The 17,742-nt window shown below is 37.2% G+C and overlaps 1 protein-coding gene across 3 annotated transcripts in view; it reads left to right on the top strand.

Moving 5' to 3' along the window:
- Positions 1–17,742, top strand: part of MCTP1 (multiple C2 and transmembrane domain containing 1) — a 457,836-nt gene that overhangs the window by 117,311 nt on the left and 322,783 nt on the right. The gene's annotated exons all lie outside the window — the stretch shown is intronic.

The following is a 17,742-nucleotide window of genomic DNA, read 5'->3' as shown; positions in this document are numbered from 1 at the left end:
CCTACCTACTCTTTTTTTAAATTTTGCATATTAATTTATGCAAAAATACTTCTGACGTGTTTTGTTTGTCTGAAAACATTTGAGCTGATGAAGTATTGATACAAGGAAATTGTTTTCTGACAAAGGTGTTAATTAACCTACAGCAGAATGTCTCAACTAAGAACTTTTGGGCTCAAAGACATAAGGTAGGAACCTAAGAAATTGCTCCTTCATTGAAGTCAGTACATTTGCCTTTTGATGTTATTTTTTACTTCTGTGTGGGCCTAGACATGTTCTCACGATCCTCAATTGTAAAATTAAAATTGAACTTGATGATCCAGCTCTGACTCTTTCTGTATTAAATTTGTTTCAATCTATAGTTTAAAGACTGAAATTTAAAGGGATAGCCTGAAGGGTTAAGAGTAAAAAGAATGTGCCTAGCACATTAAGCACCCGCCTTGGTGAGCAAAAACATTCCCATCTTCTGAGAATATGTATTTAGAGTAAAAAATATAAATTAATCTAATAATGATTTTATAACTATCTGCCAGTTTGGGACTTTTTAGAATTTTATTGGGCCCCTTAGCCTTGTAAATTGACTGTAGTTTATATCATTCTTATTTTTTCATTGATACTCTGCCTTGCTTTTGCTTAGAGTGCATCCTCCTATACTGGGAAATATAGCTGGGTTTTTGTTTGTTTGTTTATTTGTTTGGTTCTTTTGGTGTTACAGGAAACCTAAGTGGTCAAGAATGAATTGTTGAATGTACCTCCCTGAATCCTGGATAATCTATGAGAGTGGCGTAGATTTTTCCATCCTCCTGGAGGAAAAATGTCATTGATCTTAGGGTGTGTTATGATTAGTTTAGATTCTTGGTAGATTTGTAACTATATTGTACATGTCCTTTTCAGACAACCATCAACTAATTTTACAATGAAAATTTTACTTCTATTGAATACCACTTTTCTTTTGTGATTCCTTTGAATGCCATACTAGGTATTGTTTTAATTTTTTTAAAAAGGAGCATCTGTCTTATGATACTGAACAATAGGTGGCTATCTATTGTTTCTACCAAATAATTATTTTTTTCTGGATTTTCACCATTTCAAGGCTATGTTGATTCTCTTGGATTTCTTTCAGCCCACACTAAGACTTCTTTACAAATATTTATTAGCATCCATTAGATGTGAGGGACCTTATTATGTACATGGTGAATATCATGACACACAAGAAACAGCATGGAAGGTGCAGAGGGAAAGGTGTCTGAATATGGGTGACTTACCAGCTCTTAGCAAGGCCAGCTTTCCTTTCTGGCAGATGGGATCACTTTCATGAAATTGATTTTATTCAAAGGCTGCTGGGATGCTTATTGGTCTACAAACTTACAAGTTGCCTTAGTCTTTGAGATACCATTGTAATATTCCATCCTCTTTGCTTTACTCTTTTAAAATATATTATTGGCTAGTGTTGGAGCCATAACACCTTAAACTTACTATTAATCATTAACACCTCACTGTGAATTATTTTGTGAGGTTGTTTTGGGCCAGTTAATTAAGTGTGGCAAGGTCTGGGACCTGAAAGGAGGGAGCTGTCCTGACTTTTCGCAGAGGGCCTCTGTTTCCGTCTGCTTGGGTCCAGTCTGTCTGGCTGCTCCTGTAACTGTTCCTGAAACAAAGGACACTTGAAGGGAGTAAAAAAAAATCCCTTTCCCTTAGGGCAGCTCAGGTAAGGATCAGTCTTTAAAAGAAATTATTACTAGAATACTCAAGAGAGGAAAATATACCCTGATATGTGAAAATAAAGAGAAATAGAGAGCACAAATGTCATCTTTCTTAACTATAGTGCACAGATTGTTTTGGTTGATTCCTTTAGCTTGGCTTAGCCATGCTATTGGAAAGGGAACCCCCATATTCTCTTTTGGTACAACTGTTCATAGTGCTTCTGAATGGTGAGACTAAATAGACTGAAAATTGAAGCTTTTCTAGCCATATCCCACCTAAAGAAAATTGCTTTTCAGGTCCAGTGTATGATTTGACCCTGCTTAAGAACTGTGGATGGTCAATACTTGGACAAAAAGAGAGAAATGTCTTTAAAATTTGGAGAATTTTCCAAATTAATGGAAGTGAGGGACACATGGCCTCCAAAGAATGGTATAAAAAAGCTGAGAGCCCAGAAAAGTTAGGGCTAAAGCCAAACTTTACATCTCAGTTTTACTTAAAGTTTGCTGTACATGACAATTTTGTATTATTACCAGATGTATTTCTGTTAAAGCTATATGCTGTCTTATTCTATCTTTCTTTATTATTATCTACTTAAAAATTTTTATAATAAATTGTTACTATTTATTTATAAATGGTGAATGATACTAATATGAAATCACTGGGAAAGATCTCTTTTGACTCAGCTTGAAGTTATGCTATAGCTTTATGATGGGTGTTGTTATATTCTTAGGAGGAAATGTTACGCTTTGTTTATTAAGAGCAAATTCCCTGACATGTCTCAATTCTGTGTCTTCCAGAGTACCTGATTCATAGTATGAATTAAGTAAATGTCAATTTGGAAAGGTAATTGGTTTCCTCATGCAGTTTTGGATTGAAAATGAATATTAATTAACCTTCTCTAAGTAAATTATTTTAAATACAAAACTAAATGAACTCCTAAATTATTTTGTACCCATGTTTCACGCTCTCTCTGGGTTAATTTTTTGTCCTCCTCGCAATTAACACTTAATTAAAGTTACTATGAATTTATTTTTCTACATGGTTATTTTTGGTACAGTGAATTTTAAATATAACATTTACTATTGTATTTTAGAATACTGTTTACAGATGGTAAATATTCTGCTTCTCATAGAGTAGCTTCTCAAGAATAATTTTGTCTTTTGTTTATTAGCTTGTAAAAATACAGTGTCAGTTTGGTGTTTTCTAAAGCGTGCTTTCCAGTTGGGTGTTATTCCTTTTCCTTGCCCTTCAAAATGACTGTTCTGGTCCAGTGAGATGAAGTCAGTACAGACAGCCATGATCTGTGCTTTCAAAACATCACGTGGCCTACTAACCTGGAGGGAACCTCTAAATCTTAGATTTACTGCCAGGCACAAAACTCCCATGAGATCAGCAACTATGCTTCACTCATATTTGTAGTCCAGGCACCTAGCACAGGTTCTGGTCCTCTGTGGGTCCTCAATCAATGCTGGTTGAATTGAAGTGAGTGGAAATACAGGCAAGTCAGTCAGAATTCTCGGACTGTCAAGTGACAGAAAATTCAGCTCAAACAAGCCTGAACAAAATGGGGACTTACTGGCTCAAGTATCTGAGATGCCCAGGGATACACATGACTTCAGACTTGACAGAATCCAAGAGTCGTCCCAGAGTCATTAGACTGCTTCTCCCTTTTTATTTCTGCCTGGGACTCTGCTGTCCTCTGTGTCCACAGGCTCCCCCGCCTGTGGTGGCAAAGTGGGCCTCCCACAGCTTCAGTCTTCCATCGCCCTGGCAGCCCGCCTGCTCAGGTGAAGCGTCCCTGTAGATAGCTTCAGCCCAAGTCCTGGTCTGACCCTCCGAGTCTCAGTGCCCTGCCTCAGGTGGCTTCCTCATCACTTTGTGCAGGGGAACAGTGTATTCTGGCCAGACCTTGGTCAGGAACGGCCAGATCTGGGTCAGGAACAGCTCGTCTGTGATCAGCTCCACCAAAACCATATGTTCTAAGAAAGGGGCATGGTGGTTCCCTGGAAAGATGCCAGCAGGTAACCACCACCCCAGGAAAATGTTACAAAATAAGGAACAGAAGCAACTGGCAACAGATCACAAATGCAAAATATAATGTAAGTTTGAAACCAGATTAATGCCCTTCCAATGGGCTACACTTGGTGTGTCAAGGGATTCAGCAATAGATTTAAACCTCTACTTGGGGTTTCTGGGCCTCTAAACCTGCAAGATGTGGTGGAAAAAAATGTATTCTCCCTCCTCAGTGTGGAGAATATTGAAAGCTTAATCATCATATTTGTCCTGGATATTGTGCCCATTGCAGACTTAATTATTCTTCTCTTAAAGATGAATCATTTTGGAACAAACACCTACTAGCACAAGCTTTGTTTAGCCTGACATTGTTCCTGCTACTCCTGATGGAAGCTCTTATAAGGGACAATTAATGGACGTCCCTCTTAGCAATGTGCCCAGGGCTTCGCCCTGGTGGCAGAAGCTCCCTCAATGTCCCATTCTTAAGAGGGTCTCCTGAAGTATAAAGATGACACACTGTCTTCCCTGCATCCCAGCCAAAGTCTCTTTGGGACTTTGAAAAAGTTCCTAAGGTTCTTTTTAAATGTCCTTCTTTGGGTTACAAGTGCATGCATGCAAATGGATTCCTGTGAAAAGTTTTGTGGGTCCCAGTGTTCCCCAGGACAAGACAGGCAAATGCCCTAATTAACCTGGGCTCTGGGAGAAAGTCCATTTCTGAGTTAACACTATACTGTAAATTCCACACAAGGTACTGTCTTAGGTTCATGAGGTCAGGCCAAGTAAAAGCTGAAACTTGTTATGGAGTCCTTTCAAAAACCCTTTGAACCTTAACAGCATACTTTCCTCTCTTTCCTCTTGGTTTGCAAATACAAGATGCACTTTCAAATTGTCTGGAGCCCTCTGTTATTGGAGAATATTGGAAAGTAAGGTTCTGCTGTAGTAGAATATAATAAAATTTCAATGAGTAGTCAAATAAACTTATTTTCATTATATTGAGATGCTGCATAAATGCATATATCAGTATGCTACTTTTATTTCATATTATGAATATTTTTATTTATTCTAAAAAGATTAATTGACCTTTAAAGAATTTCATATCAATTGTTACCTGAATAAAAAACTTTTATTAACTGATAGAATATGCAGTTATAATGAAATAATAGTTTTATTTTTATTTTATTTAAAAATTAATTTTCTTAATATATCCAAATTTAAGTAGCAATACTTTGGAAAAATTTTATTCCTACAAATTAATTCAAAGACTATGCAAAAACCTTCTATTTTACACAGACCCTTTCCAGTAAAAATTTAAATGGTAAGTCTTTCTATTATTTAAATTTATGCATAGGATTGTGAAGACCCACATAAGGATATGATTGTTAAATGTGTAGTGCTGGGTATGTCTTCTAAGAAATAAAGGACTCTTATCATTCCTTAATAGTTGTTGTTGTTTTTGTTGTTGTTATTACTACTATTACCACTACTACTGCTACTACTACTACTACTACTACTACTATTACTACCACTGTTAGTCTGTCACCTAGGTTTCCTCCACAAAATTTCATCTTAATTTTCAGCATGATACTCTTCTTTTATTTCTTTGTGGAGGATCTGATTCATTATTATCACTTTTGCTATTTTTGCAGTTATCATGGGTCAAAACTGTTTACCAAAACAAAAGAAATGACTGTAGTAGACCAAAGAGAACACATGGCACAAATACAGGTTATGCATTTTACTTTGTTTTAAGCTCTTCATTTATTGCAATATTTTAATTCTTTCTCCTTTGGTTAGTTTTTCCATTGTATTGATTTTTAAAAAATTATCACATACATATGTGATATATAACATATATGACAGATATGTCTATAGATATATATGTATACATATGAACACACATACATATATATTCTAAGTCAAACAATAAAAATAATAACAGCTAACTTGTACTAAGTACTGTCTATTTTTTTTGGATATCAACCTCAGTTCCAATGATAGTGAGACATAGAACATCGTCTCACTATCATTGGAACATAAGAGCCAAGACTCTGGAGCTGGACTGGCTGGGTTCAAATCTTTGTTCTATAATTCACTAACTGGCTTAGGGCTGCTAAAATAGCTCTCATTTACTGAGAAAAGCTCAAGCATGAGTACTACACAGAATATGAATATATATATATTCATATATATATATCATACTAGGATGGGTTGTTAGAGATCTAATAATAGTAAACACTTTAGTGCCACTTGAAATAGCTTTCAAGGAGGCTCATGAGTACATAGAAATATTTTTTTCATAATAGATAATGGTAAGGGAGGAGCTTAGGGGGTTTCAGTCCTCTAAAGGAGCATTATTTTTTATTAATCTTGTTTATTAATTTATACTCTTGTCTATTTAAATGTGCAGTTGATGAGAAACACTTTACAAAAGCAAGGAAGATCACTAGATATTGGAGAAGATGTCTTAACTTCCCCAACCTAGTTAGGAATGGTATCTATTCTTTACATATATTCTTTCTTGCAATATATTTTGGGTATAGCAGATAAATTTAAAACAGCAAACATAATTAAAGTGTACATTGTAGTGTAGATGAATATAAGCTGAACATAAATATGAAGCTTGAAAATGTGGATCCACAAGCGAAGGTCCCTGGTAAGAAGGGTCACTGTGGGCCGTGATCTGTGGTGGCTGCTCATTCTGGGGACTGGAGAGGTGGCCAGTGGTTGCTCTTGCTGAACTGAATATAGTAACCCATGTAGTAACAAAAGTTATTCAAAATTTTTATTGTTGGATTTTGTGTCTTACAAGTTTTCACTGTCAATTTTTATTTTCCCAAACATTCCGCTTTTATGGGATAAATCATAACATGGCTTTTAATGTATGACCTGACATTAAACAAAGTTTCAAACTTATGAAATTCAGAGCCACACAGTTCAAATAATCAACTTGGATATTTGAAAAACTGGGTTCACTAACTGAGTAGGAGAGCTATTGTAAGTTTGGGTCTCTGTAACAACGGGGAAAATTGCTAATTTTCATCTCTGAGACTTGGGAATGGGGTAAATCTAAGTATGCAACGTTTATAATTTAATTCTATTAGGTCTAGGTTATATAATATTATAAATAATTATCATTCTTTTTCTAATTGCTGTCTAAGGCATTCATGTTGTCAATCTCAACCTGCAGGTGCAGGAATAGAAATGGTTCTCTGATATGACAAAGAGGGAAGGAACGGTATATACAGAAACTGGAGATCACAGGAATGAACAGAATCTGGGATCCTATTTCATTTAGTACACCAATCAAATCTTAATTTTTAAAGCTTTGTCCTTAACATCCCTCTACCTCCCCATCTCCCAGAATTAGCCCTTCTAACCCATTAGACTCATAGAACTTGATCCATTTCCCTGGAACAGAGCATGTTCAATTTTGGCAATATGCTTCCAAGGCTGTCTTCTCTATCAGCCTAGAAACTCTAAGCACAGGACCTGGGTCTTAATAGTTGGAATCCTTTACGTTGGAAAAGTGTTGATCTATATAGAAGGCACTCAAAACTTGAATAAAGTTGAATAAGTGAAATGGTCTCACCCTTACTTAAATAGCAAGTGTGTATCTTGTCTTCTAAGACTGCTACATAAATTAATTCCAAATAAAATGTAGCAATGGCACCTCATTGCCTTTGAAATAAACTCTGAACTCTGTTTTATATATGAAGTCCTTTCTGACCTGGCTTTTGGTATTTCCTCTGCCTTATCAGTCAGAACCTTGTCTCTTGCACATTTTATTTTGGTCATATTTGACATTTGCAGTCTCACATATATGCCATACAATTTCACTTTTTCCTGTCTTTATACTTGTCCCTCCTGTCTAGAAAACCTGTTCTCCACTTTTATTTTATTAATTTGATTTATTACAGAAACATATAAAAATTCAGGTAAAGAATTTGCTTCTTTTCAAGATTTACATTTGTAATGTGCTGTGGTCTCTGTAATTAAGATGTATTTTCTACTTTGTTGAAATATTTTTAAATCCAAAAAAATATGTGCTATGACCATAAAACAATAAAAACAATAATAATAGCCTTTTTAAGTGTACATTATATGCTGGCATTATGACAGCACTTTACATAGAGACTCTTACTTATTGCACCAGACAACTCAGTGCCAAGTACAATTCATATCCTATTTTGCTGATGAGAAAATGAATGCTTAGCTGAAGTAATTTGCTGAGGTCCACATTGCTGACAATAGAGTGACTGCTAACAGTTATTCCTCTTCCACTCCCTACTTCAGTCCTGTTTTCCTGAGCAGTTTCGCCTTCTGTATGTTTCTCTAGGTTTGTACAGCACACACACACACACACACACACACACACACACACACACACACACAACCCCCACTACTTCAGCTAGTTACTTTTGCTAATTTTTTTTAACACTTATAGGAATCACCCCCTAATGGAGTTTCCTCTGACTGTTACCTCTGATCTGGGTCCTGGGAATCTCCCACATTATCCCAAACATACCATTATTATCATAGATTGCCACAATATCTTATGCAAATATGACCTAATTGTTCGTCCCTTCTGCTCTCCTGAAAGTTCCTTGATGACAGATATCGTGTCTGTTCTCTGTGTATCTTCTTACTTAACATGCCATGGGCATTATATTAGATCCATTAATTTATTCAACAACATATTTATACAACTTGTGATGTGTGCCTTTCTACACGTCAGGTACTGTGGTAGTCACTAAGGATTGCAGTGTATCAGTTAGTTTTTGCTGCATAATAAACCACCTCTAAACTTTGTGGCTTAAAACAACAGCAATTGACTTGGCTCATAATTCTGCAAGTTGGCTTTTTGGCTGGGTTGAGCTGGACTTTTCTTCCAGTCTTTGCTTGGCCTGCTAATGTGTCTGCAATTAGCGTCTGCAGTTAGCTGTAGGGTCAGCTGGGGCTGGCTAGTCTAGAATGGCCTCAGCTACTTGTGTCTAGCTGAAGTGGCCTCACACTCTAGCCAAAGTTCACAGCAAGTTCGCAAAAGTATGAAAGGCCCCTGGAGGCCTATGTTTGGAATGTAGCACAGCATTAATTAAGATATATCCTGTCATTCAAAGCAAGTCACAAGGCTAGCCTCCATTTGAGAAGAGGGAGAAATTCTACCTCTTTATAGGACTAGCTGCAAAGTCACATTTTTTCATATGTGAATACAAGGAAGAATAAAAGATTGTCGCCATGTTAGCAATTGACCACATGTGGTGAAGAAAATCTCCATAGTCCCTGGCCTAAATGAGCATGTGATCTAGTGGATGAAATACTGTATTATATGTAAGGTCAAAAAAATAGTTATATTCTTATATGCCATCTAAAATTAGAAGCCATTAAAGCCATTTATTGAGCCTTGGACAGGGGCTCCTTAGATTGCCTCTTTAGCCTGTTTGTATAGAATTCAGGTTCTCTGTTTCCATCCTCTCCATCGATACATCTGGCCAGCAGAAGGCTTTCCCCACTGTAAGCCTGGGGACTGCAGGAACAGTGGGATCACCTCCTGACGTGGCTTAGATCTGACTCTTTAGGTTATTTCTCTCTGCTATGTGAACTTAGGCCTTCGTCTACCCTGCCCTGGGCACACGTGCTGCCTACCACACACATTCAGGACCAAGCTGATGGAGGGACTGCGGTCTTGGTGGGGCTTGCAGTGAAATCACTCACTTCCTTGGCTCTGGCTCAGAATCCCCAGTAGGTTTGCTGGGCTGACAGTTAAACATACGTACAGGGAAAATGTTACTTTGACTAAGAACAGAGGCTCTAGACTGTGATGTGCATTGCTCTTCATAAAGCTGAACCAAAAGAAATAGGATATTTTCTCCTCTGTGTGTGCTATTTTTTATCTTGACAGAAAAACTATCCATTTTGAAATACGAGGGTTTTGTTTCAGGATGTAGAACTTCTTTATATAAATTTATCAGGTGTGGACTTTTTATTTATATTTTAATTCTAATTTTATTATTCGTTCTGCGTTTTTTGGCGTTTATCTTGTTTGGTACCCTTGAGCTTCCTGGGTCTGTGGTTTGCTGTCCTACATTATTTTGCAAAAAATCCTCAGTCATTATTGCTTCAAGTATTTCTTCATTCCTTTTTCTCTTCTTCTGGTATTAGAATTATACCACCCGTAGGTTACACTTTTTATAATTGTCCCACAGTTCTTGAATATTCTGTTCTGCTTTTGTTTTGTTTTTCAGTCTTTTTTCTTTTTGCTTTTCATTTGGGAGGTTTTTACTGACATAGCCTCACGCTTAGAAATCTGCCTTCAGCCATGTCTTGTCTAGTAATAAGCCTATGAAAGGCATTTTTAAAATTTCTGTTAGGGTGTTTGTGACCTTTGGCATTTCTTTTTTATTCCTTTTTAGAATTTCTGTTTCTCTGCTTATACTACTCATCTTTCTTGCATGTTATCTACATTTTCATTAAATCCCTTAGCATATTAATCATAGTTGTTTTAAATTCCAAATCTGGTAATTCCAGTACCCTTCCCATGTCTGAACCTGGCTCTGGTGCTTGCTCTGTCTCTGCAGGCCTTGTTTTTTTGCCTTTTAGCATGCCTTTTAATTTTTGTTGAAAGGTGGACATGATCTATTGGGCAAAAGGAACTCTAATAAATAACCCTCTAGTGGCAAGGTGGGAACAACTGGGAAGTGTTCTACCGACCCATCTTTCAGTTTCAGGGTTTTAGTGAGCCTGTGCTCCTGGGCTGTGAACTTCACAGGTGCTTCTCGGTTCTCTGCCCCACTTCCTCCTTTAGGCGGACAGGATGGCTGGAGTGGCTGGAGCTGGGTATTTATTTCCCCTCCTCTAGGTCTGTTAGGCTCTGGTACTACCCCAGCAGGCTCCGATTACTGTATTTTGCCATGTAGACTGTGCAATTTTTCTTTGCCCACATTTTTGAGGGAAAAATAAGGATGTGCATTGTACATGGATAGTACTAATTCTGTAGCTATAAAATGTTTTAGGAATAGTCTGAGAAGGACAGGGGTTAGCTCTTCCTTAAATGTTTTGTAAAATTCTCCTGGGAAACCGTCTGGCCCTGGGCTTTTGTGTGCTGGGAGTTTCTTGATGACTGCTTCAATTTCCCCAGCTGTTATCGGTCTGTTCAAGCTTTCTGTTTCTTCCTCCTTCAGTGTTGGAAGATTATACTTTTCTAAATATTTGTCCATTTCATCAAGATTTTCAAATTTCTTGGCATATAATTGTTCATAATAGTTTCTGATGATCATTTGTATTTCTGTGGTATCAGTTGTTATTTCTCCTCTTTCATTTCTGATATTATTAATTTGGGTCCTCTCCCTTTTTTTCTTGATGAGTCTGCTTAATGGCTTGTCAACTTTATTAATCTTTTCAAAGAACCAGCTTCTGGATTGGTTGATCCTCTGAATTGTTCTTTTTGTCTCTATGTCATTCAGTTCTGCTCTAATCTTGATTATTTCCTTCCTTCTACTTGCTCTGGGATTTATTTGTTGTTGTTTCTCCAGTTCTTGAAGTTGTAGTGTTAGGTCTTTTATTTGAAATGTTTCTATCTTTTTAAGGTAAGCCTGGATTGCTATGAACTTCCCCCTCAGGACCGCCTTTGCTGTGTCCCATAGGTTTTGGACAGTTGTCTGTTCATTATCATTTGTTTCCAGAAATTTTTTGATTTCTTCTCTTATCTCATTATTGACCGATTCATTGTTTAATAGTGTACTGTTCAGTCTCCATGAGTTTGCAAGTTTTTGAAGTTTCTCTTTGAGTTTGATTTCGAGTTTCAAGGCCTTGTGGTCTTTGCTAATGATACATCAGATAGAGGTTTGATCTCCAAGATATATAAAGAACTCACTCGACTCTACTCCAAGAAGACAAACGATCCAATCAAAAAATGGGCAAAGGACCTGGGCAGATGCTTTTCTAAGGAGGAGATACAGAGGGCCCACAGGCATTTGAAAGGATGCTCAGCATCACTAACCATCAGAGAAATGCAGATCAAAACCACCATGAGGTACCACCTCACACCGGTCAGAATGGCCATCATAAACAGATCCACAAACAACAGGTGCTGGCGAGGCTGTGGAGAAAAGGGAACCCTAGTCCACTGTTGGTGGGAATGCAGACTGGTGCAGCCACTCTGGAAAGCAGTGTGGAATTTCCTCAGAAAGCTGAAAATGGAACTGCCTTTTGATCCAGCGATTCCCCTGCTGGGACTATACCCTGAGAACACCAAAACGCCAATACAAAAGAACCTATGCACCCCAATGTTTATAGCAGCACAATTTACAATAGCCAAGTGTTGGAAGCAACCTAAATGCCCATCAGTAGATGATTGGATCAAAAAGTGATGGTACATATACACAATGGAGTACTACGCAGCAGAAAGAAAAAGAGAAGTACTAAACTTTGCAACAGCATGGATGGAACTGGAGAGCATCATGCTAAGCGAAATAAGCCAGGGGGTGAAAGACAAATACCATATGATCTCACCTATAAGCGGAACCTAACCAACAATGCAAAGATGCAGGGAAAATATGACCAGCAACATTGAAAGGAAAAGAAATCAACAGAGACAAGAGAGAAGGGGGGGCAGGGAAGGGGAAGGGAAGGGGAAAGTCAAGGAACATATAGCAAGGACTCATGGACAAAACCAAAGGGGAAGAGCTGAGGGAGGGGAGGTGGGAGGGGGCAAGGGAAAGAGGTCGGGGGGAGGCAGAGACAAATGTATTTAAAAAGTAAATAAAAAAAAATTAAAAAAAATAAAAATAAAAATAAAAAAAGTCCTTATTTACAAAACTTAAAAAAAAATGTTTTATATTCTTTTATTTATGCTTTGCCTTAAAAGTGTAACTCTAGGAAACAATATCTGTATGCAAAATAATACCCTGGAATACGATAGTCAGTTTTGTTTCTAAATATAAATAAAATAAAAATTGAATTAAAAAATTAAAACGAAAGTTTTTTTTCTTGAAAGTTTGGGCCAAAAATGTAAATGCGCATTATACATGGGAGCACACTATACACGCCAAAATACGGTAACTAGTTTCTCTTGAGGGCAGGTTTCATTAAGAACAGAAAAAAACAACAGAATATTCCGGTTTATTTCAAAGTAGAAGCTTCCCTCTCCTTCCTCTCCAGTTCCTACTGCAAGCACTGGGGATTTTCTTTAATATTCTGTGAGAGCTACTGGAGGTAAAACTCACAAAAACATGGAGGATCCCCTATGACTGGACTCCTCGGAGTTTTTAACTCTCAGACTAGTTCACACGGAGCCTCCAGCTACTTGTCAATTACTCACAGGTTCTCCTATCCTGGCGCTGGTTTCCACAGTGATTTCTACCGATTGGTTTTTGCTCCACCAGGTTGTGATTCTCTGTACTTGCCTGTCTGTCCAATTTCTGAGGCAGTATTTTGCCTTGTGACTGCACTTCCCTGCCAGAGAAGAAGAGTTGTTGAGTTTTTAGTTTTTTCATCTTTTTACTTGTTGGGATGGTGTGATACCTTCCAAGCTTCTTACATGATGGAACAGAAACCAGAAGTCCCCCTTCTGTGTTTATTAGCTGTAATGCTTTGCAAAGAAGAGCATCCTTCTACCTCCCTTCTCTGTCTCACAAATAAATACTATGGACTTATAGTTTGGGTATTTTTTTTATTATATCTTTTTTTCTTATGACATAACCTGTTCAATTGTTGTGCATTGTTGCCTTCTGGCATAAAACGTCCCAATTCACCTTGTGCCTTCCCTGCCTCAGACTTGGAGTCAGTCATTTATTTAGAAATCTCTGGTTCCTTTTGGTGGAAATATTTCAGGTGTTTTCTCTATGTGGCTGTATGATCCATTTGATGAATTGTTAGTTTGCTTCTATCTCTATTCAATTTTAGTTCCTGCTCTTTTTTATTCCTTGTTTGGGTTTGTTTTACTTTCAGCCCTAATGAATTGACTTGATGTTTTGAACTGATTGGATAATTTTATTACTGGAATATGTGGTGATGAAATGACATCACTAGTTGTGTGAGATGTTATGACCTGCCAAGTAAATTGGCAGTAAAAACCCTGCGAGACAGAACACTCAAAAGTAGAAATGCCAGGCAAGATGCAGTTACTCAATGAAAGAAGGTCACCTCCCTTAAGACCAAAGGCCCCCCCAAAAACTATTGCATGAATGACTGATTTAGTCTCAAGTAGTTTGGAAAGATAAGTACAAAAAGTGAATATTTAACTGGCATACCATTATAACCACAAGAAATCATGAAGGAAGTGTTGATAAATTTATGTGAGAATTAAATGTATTTACGTATAAGAAAATAAAAACCAAATAGAAAGGCAAATGACAAATTCAGATTGCATGCATATCAAAGTTAATGTTCTTAATAGTTTTTAAAGTATGTTTTCAAATTAATGGGGACAGATACACACACACACACATGCACACACACACACGTAAAGTAGGCAAAGGACCCAAGTCAGCCATAACAAAAGAAATAAAGGTAACCAGTGGGTATAATATTCAATATTGGGATATGGGCATATCCTTGGTTAGGGAAACACTTTTACTTTTAGTAAATAAACTTTCATTAATAAAAAGTAAACCTCCCCTTGGCCTGTGAAATAGGAGTCTAAATAAAAAACAACAGAAAGATCATAAATTATTTAGGTAGATTTTTAAAAGTACGTCAGAAATCTCAGACACCAATAGTTGTAATTTAAAGCTAATTGGGTCTCTGAGCTTCTCTGAGCAGCTACCCAAAAATGGGTACAGTTTTGATGACATATTTCTTACTGTGTGACCAAAGGACTTTTACTTAGTAAATTTTGCTACTTGGTCAATAGAATCGCTAAGCACCAAAATGCTTAAAGTCCCAAGAATTATCTTTGATCCCTTCTTTTTCTTTATACTTTGATCTGTTCTATTAGCAATTCATATTACCTTTATCCAAAATGCATCCTGAATCTTAACTCACTTTCATCCAAGCCGGCTGGATTTCCTCAACAACTTCCTGACAGCTGCACCCATAGTCACCCTTTTGTTTCCTGTGATTTAACCTTCACAGGTTAACATTCTATCGAAAAGAGATCGTGTGATTCCTATAATGGAATCGGCAAAATGAAATCCAAATTTTTTCCCATTGTTTCCAAGACCCTACATTATCAGGCCCCCACCCAGCTCTTTATTTTATTTTGTTTTTTTTAAAAGATTTTATTTATTTATTTTTAGAGAGAGGGGAAAGGAAGGAGAAAGAGAAGGAGGGAAACATCAATGTGTGGTTTCTTCTCATATGCCCCTCACTGGGGACCTGGCTTGCAACCAAGGCATGTGCCCTCACTGGGAATCAAACCAGCGACCCTCTGGCTCACAGGCCGGTGCTCAATCCACTGAGTCACACCAACCAGAGCTCCCGACCCAGCCCTTTAACATCCTCTCCTTTGACTCTACCCATCGTACACAACATTCTGGCCACACTGGCCTTCTTCTGTCTCTCCTACATTAAAAGTTAATTTTTCTCCCAGGCCCTTTGCTTATACTGGTCTGTGTTCCCAAAACAATCTTCCCTTGGATCTTGCCATGGCTGCTTCCTTCTTATCAGTTGGCTCTTCACTCAAGGATCACCTTGTCAAAATGACCAACCTTTCTCTGCTAGGTCAAGCTCTTCTCTATCTCTCCAATATTACATTAGCCTCTTTATTTTCTTCATTTTTTTAGGTTTTAGTGTTCTTTTCTTTATAGGTTTATTTTCTGTCTTTTCTCACTAGGAAGATAGAGATTCTGCTCTATTTTTATTCTAAGACAAGGATCTGGCACAAAGTAGGTAATTAATAGATATTTGTTGAAGACATAAATATTAATATTGGTTACTTGTAAGAGCTGGTACTTTAGGCAATTTTTAAAATCTATATTTAAAAAGTCTTCTCATATGTAAAAATAAACACTGGTTACCATTATACTCAGGGGGGGAAGTTATTAAAAATAATGATTCAATGGCATGGTAGAAGCCCCTAGGTCCTACCACATGTGTGTGAACAATTATAATGCCTGATGCATTTAGACATCAGGAAAAAGCAAAAACATAATGGAATCACACAAAACTGTATAGCGGCTGCTTGGTTAAAAATGTTGCATATAATATATATTTCAGAATGATACAATGTTCATTGATGGGTAGGGGAACTATTTTGAATTCAATAGATTCTTTCTCTGTCCCATTCAATATTCATGAAAAGACTTTATAATTAAAATCCTGCCCATTCTAAGAAAAGGTATGTTAGGCCTTTAATGGTTTGTAGCTTTTGTTCCTGAAGTTCTGCTCCCATCTTTCACTCTGCTCTGTAAGATGCCAGAAATTCTGTGCTGTAGCACACTGCAAGAATGAGAACTTCTACCATATATGGAAACTTTTTTAAAGCAGATCTATTTTCTCAAGCAAATTTTGAGACAACTCTTTGCTTTTCTCCATCTTGCATTTCTTTCTTACTTCACACACATTCTTTTCCTTTCTTTTTCCTCACGACTCTCAAGGCTCTCAGCAAAGCAGAAGTGAAGTAGCTTATAATCACTCATCTTGGAAGTTTCTGTTGGTACCAATTAAAGCTGTACTGGTTGTAACAGGCTTATTTCTTTTGTAAATTTCTAACTATATCAACCTGCACAAGCAATTAAAGATTTCTTTTTTATCTGCCAGAGAATGAAAAAGTTCTTTGGGGTTTTGTTCACTAACTATAATTGGGTCATTAATGCCTCTTAAAGAAGCTGTTGAAATACTTGGCTTTTTCCCCCCCTATCAAAAATGTCTCTGAAGAAATCACAGTCTCCACAATGGGAATATGAATACTCTTGTGTGGCGCAGAAGGGACACTGGTGTGTGCTTTCCCCATTTTTCTTTGCTGAAGATGCGGCACTTTTGAATGAGTCTCTGTGCACAAAATCAGTGTGTGATAAAGGTCACATTTCTTCACTGTCTTTAAATCAGCTTAGTTCTAACTCTGAGTATCTAAGGTCCTACTTTTGTAAGTGTGACCTACCAGCCTTACCCTTCGAAGTCTTGTCACCTCTCAGGACAAGGGGCCCACAGAACTGTCTTCACTGCCCGCTCAGCCTTCATTTCAAATTCACTGTCAACGTTCCCCCTCCACCACCAATCGATAAAGCAATATCGATTAATTGCTTTGATGAGTTTAAATATAGCAGGAGTTAACTAACATTGGAGTTAATTAACATTGACTTGGGGCTGCTTCCACATTTAGCCTTGCTTAAACCCAGCATAATGTACAAAAAGCAGGGACTGCTTTTGAATTTCTTGTTCTTGACACACATACGGAGACAGAAAACAGCAGAGTAACCTGGAAACAGGGATCCTGAAGTCAACTTAAAAAGGAGAGATCAGAACACCTTCTTATCCCAGGGGAAGCACTATAATGTTAATGTGATTTGGATATCATTATTATATTTTCCCAACTCTCTGAATTCTTACTGTCTACCAATAAACTGACCCCTGTCCACTTTTGACCTTGTCCTTGTTACTTTCCCATTCCCTTGTGATCTGCTCTTTCTAACTTTGTTCTTTGCTATTGCAGTGCTGGGAAGATGTTCATTAAAATAAAGAAAACACACACACAAACCCTCTGTGTACCAAACACCCTTGGAGGAAATGGTTTTTATAAAAATCTAACAAATAATAAAAGAGAAAGTAGATTGCCTTGGGCAGAAATAATTATTAATAAGCAAAACAAATAAAGAATGTGCAAAAATCAAGAATTTGTTGCAGGGAGAATTTGGAAGTGGTTGTGCGGTATAGAAAGAATAAGGGAATATTTAGAAAAAATATAGTGTATTGAACTAACAAAAAAAATGGAATTCTCAGAATGGTAATAGCAAACGTTATACTTAGATATTGAGAAATGCTTATAAGCTACGCTTTTATATGATAAAGCAGGACTATATTTGTACTTACAGTTTAGTATTTATCAAAACCAGATTATTAAGGTTTAGGCAAAACAGTATATCATTTGCTTAT

This window comes from Pteronotus mesoamericanus, unplaced genomic scaffold, assembly GCF_021234165.1.
Source record: "Pteronotus mesoamericanus isolate MK-2021 breed Mesoamerican mustached bat unplaced genomic scaffold, CSHL_Meso_final contig_50, whole genome shotgun sequence".
Classification (NCBI taxonomy): domain Eukaryota; kingdom Metazoa; phylum Chordata; class Mammalia; order Chiroptera; family Mormoopidae; genus Pteronotus; species Pteronotus mesoamericanus.
The sequence above is the reverse complement of the archived record's forward strand: the minus strand, read 5'-3'. Positions and strand labels throughout refer to the sequence as shown.